This window comes from Mustelus asterias, unplaced genomic scaffold (genome assembly GCF_964213995.1).
Source record: "Mustelus asterias unplaced genomic scaffold, sMusAst1.hap1.1 HAP1_SCAFFOLD_467, whole genome shotgun sequence".
NCBI classification, from domain to species: domain Eukaryota; kingdom Metazoa; phylum Chordata; class Chondrichthyes; order Carcharhiniformes; family Triakidae; genus Mustelus; species Mustelus asterias.
In genome coordinates, this window is record NW_027590420.1 from 349,749 (window position 1) to 355,100 (window position 5,352).

The following is a 5,352-nucleotide window of genomic DNA, read 5'->3' on the forward strand; positions in this document are numbered from 1 at the left end:
TGATAAGATCAGCCCAATGCTCCAGGGAAAAGAGTCCCAGTCTATCCTGCCTCTCCTTATAACTCAAACCATCAAATCCCAGTAGCATCCTAGTAAATCTTTTCTGCACTCTTTCTAGTTTAATAATAATCTTCCTATAATAGGGTGACCAGAACTGTACACAGTATTCCAAGTGTGGCCTTATCAATGTCTTATACAGCTTCAACAAGACGTCCCAACTCCTGTATTCAATGTCCTGACAATGAAACCAAGCATGCCGAATGCCTTCTTCACCACTCTGTCCACTCCACTTTCAAGGACCTGTAGCCCTAGATCTCTTTATTCTATAACTCTCCCCAACACCCTACCATTAACTGAATAAGTCCTGCCTGGTTCAATCTACCAATATGCATCACCTCGCATTTATCTAAATTACACTCCATCTGCCATTCATCAGCCCACTGGCCCAATTAACGGTTAAAGCATATGGAATTCAGGGAATCTTGCCGCGATGAATCGGAAACTGGCATAGTAATAAGACACTGAAGTTGGGAATGGGTTAATGAACTTTGTCACACTTAAGCATTAAGACCCGAACTCTGTGATTTTGTTGAGAACACTTCAGAGTTCATGTTTTCGTCAGAGTTCGGTGTTTTTCATGTCTGTGCCAGATAAGAGGACAGCTATTCTTGCTGTCTCCACTTGTCATTCAGAAATGCGATCAACCCAGCTCAAAATAAGCTAAACAGTCTCCATTTTTATGTACCTTTGTTTAACACGATGGAGTTGACATGCATGCCTTCTGTGATCGTATAACCATACGATATATATATATATATATATATATATATATATATATTCATCATACGTTATTCATCTTATCCTGATATAAAGTATTATACAAACCTGTATGTATATTAGTTAACTTGCTTGTGCAAATCCTGTGATGTTGTTTCAAGGATATAAATGACGAACAATCGTGGCCTTGGAGGTCGAACAAACTACGCAGAGGAAGATACTGCTAATACAACAAGAATCTCACCATGAACAATGACAGACATCTTAGAGAATTGCAATGTAATGAGGGCGGGGCCCGGGACATATATAAACTCTGTTCTTACTTGTGTTCGATGAGAAGGCTGGGGGTTCACTGTTAGGAACCTCACTTCTCCCACAATTGTGAAAATAAACACTGCATTTTGAACCACTAATAGTGTCAGAGGTTTTTTTTTACCTACAACAGACACAAAGGGTAGTGGTAGGAGGTTGTTGGAGTGACTGGAAGCCAGTGTCCAGTGGTGTGCCACAAGGGTCAGTACTGGGACCCTTAATGTTTGTTATATACATAAATGATATGGATGAAAATGTTGGGGGGAATGATAAGCACGTTTGCAGATGACACCAAGATTAGTAACGTGGTTAATAATGAAGAAGGTCGTAGGTCAGATGGGCAGAGCAGTGGCAGATGGTATTTACACCTGACGCGTGAGAGGTGATGCACTTTGGAAGAAGTAACAAGACAAGGGAGTATTTAATAAATGGCAGGACACTCGGAAGTTCAGAGAAACAGATGGATCCTGGGATAATTATTCACAGATCCCTGAAGGCAGCAGATCACGTGAAAAGATTAGTTAAGAAGGCAAATGGGGCATTTGCTTTTGTCAGTCATGGTATAGAGAGAGTATCAGAGCAAGGAGGTTATGTTGGAGTGGTACAGAGCGTTGGTTAGACCACAGCAGGAGTACTGTGTACAGTTCTGGTCACCTCATTATAGGAACAATGTGATAGTATGAGAGGAGGTTGGGATGGTGCATTTGAGCTGTAAGGAGGCTAGAAAGGCGAAAGACTACCTGTGTGCCAATACAAGTGTAGGCTTTTATTCACAACAGAATCAGGAGCAGATCCCAACAAATAACCGACCTGGACTGAACAAGGGGGAGGAGACAGCCACCTTTATACTAGGTGCCGAAGGGAGGAACCAAACCGGGAGGGGATGTGTCCAGGTATGACAAACACACACAACGGTGGTCCATATAGGACAAAGGCACAACTGAGGTCCACCACATTCACCCCTTCCTTTAAAAAAACAACACAGGGGGGTGAAGCGGAAACAATATCACAAGTCCAGACAAACTGGTGGCTTGATCCGTCGTCGCGATCGTCGTAGTGCAGGTCGCAGAGTCGTCCGAGCAGGGAGCGATGCCGGCCCAGGCTCCGTACAGTGAGCGTCGAGAGAAGGCGCCAAGTGGTGTGAAGCGGACCGATCCGTCGTCCCGTCCAGTCATCGGGTACTGCGTGGCGACGGCTCCGGCGACTCAAGCGAGCTGTACATAGGGGCGAGAGGAGTGAGCAGTGGCCCTGGTGGCGTATGGGGAACAGCGGGAACCGGAGCTGGGGAGTGGGGGGCCGCAACAGGCTCTGGGCACACTACATTGGGGACAGGGACTGAAGGAGAGAGAGGCATAGCAGTCTCCGAGTGGACAACACCGGGAACCGTGGGGCGGAAGGACGTGGTGGCCTCAGGGGCACCCGCGGGTGCCAAGTCACGGACAGAAACCGTGTCCTCCCGCCCATCAGGGTACGCTACATAAGTGTATTGAGGATTAGCGTGGAGCAATTGGACCTCCTTGACCAAGGGATCTGCCTTATGGGTCCGAACGGGCCCCGGGGACATCAGCCAATCAGGGAGCGAAGTACCCGAAGAGGACTTTCTGGGAAACGAGAACATCCGCTCGTGAGGGGTCGTATTGGTCGCTGTGCACAAGAGTGACCTAATGGAATGTAATGCGTCCGGGAGGACGTCTTGCCAACGGCTGACTGGAAGGCCCCTAGACCATAGCCTTCCAGACGGTTGCGTTCTCCCGCTCTACCTGACCATTACCCCTGGGGTTATAGCTAGTGGTGCGGCTGGAGGCAACGCCTTTGGCGAGAAGGTACTGCCTCAGCTCGTCACTCATGAAAGAGGACCCACGGTCGCTATGAACATAGGATGGGAAGCCGAACAGGGTGAAGAGCGTGTTCAGGGTCCGAATCACTGTAGCCGTGGTCATGTCCGGGCAGGGGAAGGCAAAAGGGAAACGCGAGTATTCATCAATGATATTCAGGAAATAAACATTGCAGTTAGAGGAGGGGAGGGGGCCTTTAAAATCAATGCTAAGGTGCTCAAACGCGCGAGTGGCCTTTCCCAGGTGCGCCCTACCTGGCCGGTAGAACTGCGGTTTGCACTCAGCGCAGACCCTGCATTGCCTGGTAATTGTCCGGACTTCCTCGAGGGAGTAAGGCAGGTTACGGGCTTTGACAAAGTGGAAAACTCTGGTGACACTCGGGTGACAGAGGTCGTTATGGAGGGACTGTAGCTGGTCTAGTTGGGCGCTGGCACATGATCCACGGGACAGGGCATCTGGGGGCTCATTGAGCTTCCCAGGCCGGTACATGATGTCATATCTGTAGGTGGAGAGCTCAATCCTCCACCGCAAGATCTTGTCACTCTTAATCTTGCCCTTTTGCCTGGTGTGAAACAGGAAGGCAACTGACCGCTGGTCCGTAATTAAGGTGAATCGTTGGCCCGCGAGATAATGGCGCCAGTGCCGGACGGCTTCCACGATGGCCTGGGCCTCCTTCTCGACCGAGGAGTGTCGAATCTCAGGGCCTTGTAAGGTCTGGGAAAAGAAGGCCACCGGACGGCCCCTCTGGTTAAGGGTGGCGGCTAGGGCAAAGTCAGACGCATCACTTTCCACTTGGAATGGGATGGATTCGTCCACAGCGTGCATCGCGGCCTTCGCGATGTCCGCTTTGATATCGTCGAAGGTCCGACGGGCCTCCTCCACCAGGGGAAAAGAGGTCCATTTTAGAAGCGGACGGGCTTTATCTGCGTAACGGGGAACCCACTGGGCATAGTAAGAGAAGAAACCCAGGCATCTCCTCAGTACTTTGAGAGTAGTAGGGAGGGGGAGCTGCATAAGGGGACGCATACGGGCTGGGTCGGGACCAAGGACACCATTTTCTATCACGTACCCAAGGATGGCGAGGCAGCGTGTCCGAAAAACACACTTCGCCTTATTATATGTCAGGTTCAGGAGAGTGGCCGTACGGAGGAATTTTTGCAGGTTGGCATCATGGCCCTGCAGGTCATGGCCACAGATGGTGACGTTATCCAGATACAGGAAAGTGGCCTGTAGCCCGAGCTGGTCCACCATTTGATCCATGGCCCGCTGGAAGACTGAGGCCCCAAGACCTGAAGACTGATTGGTGACACCAAAGGGGACTCGGAGGAACTGGTAGAGACGACCGTCCGCCTCAAAGGCCGTATATGGGCGATCCTCCGAGCGGATAGGGAGCTGGTGGTAAGCCGATTTTAAATCGATCGTAGAGAAAACCCTATAGTGCGCGATGCGGTTGACTATGTCCGCGATGCGGGGAAGAGGATACGCATCTAGTTGGGTATACCTGTTTATGGTCTGGCTGTAGTCAATCACCATGCGGTGTTTCTCCCCCGATTTAACTACGACCACTTGCGCCCTCCAGGGGCTGGTGCTGGCCTGGATAATCTCCTCCCTGAGCAAACGTTGTACTTCGGACCGAATGAAGGCCCGGTCTTCCGCACTATAGTGCCTACTTTTGGTGGCTATAGGCCTACAATCCGGGGTGAGGTTATCGAATAAAGGGGGGGGGGGGTGATCTTGAGGGTCGAGAGACTGCAGGTGGGCGCTGCAGTGACGGCGCCTTGCAGATGGAGAGCGGGGGATAAGGGCGATCGTACTGCAGGGTGACGCTCCTATGATGGCTGAGGAAATCTAACCCCAGCAGTACAGCTGCGCAGAGTCGCGGCAGCACGAGGAGCCGAAAACGCTCGTAGACTGTGCCCTGTACCGTCAGCGTCACCAAGCAGCACCCGAGGACCTCCACTGAGTGGGAATTCGAGGCCATGGAGATGGTCTGTCTCCAGGGTCGCACGGGAAGGGCATATTGACGCACTGTGCGAGAGTGTATAAAACTTTCTGTGCTCCCACAGTCGAACAGGCAGTTTTCTGCATGGTCATTTACCTTGATCTCCATTATTGACTTGGAGAGTTGGTGAGGCTGCGACTGGTCCAGGCAAATCGATGCCACCGTCGAATCCAGGAAGAATCCATCTTCATCCGCGTCTGATGACGTCACGGATAAAGCTTCCTGCTCGGCGCGTCTTGATGACAGCCTCAAAGATGGCGATTCCCGCACTTCCGGTGACCGCATCAAAGATGGCGATTCCCGCACTTCCGGTGACCGCATTAAAGATGGTGATTCGCGCGCAGCCGCCGCCTGCATTAAAGATGGCTGCGCCCGCGGAACACATGTGGCGCCACGAGGCTTCGGAATCGGCTTCGCCCGGCAGAC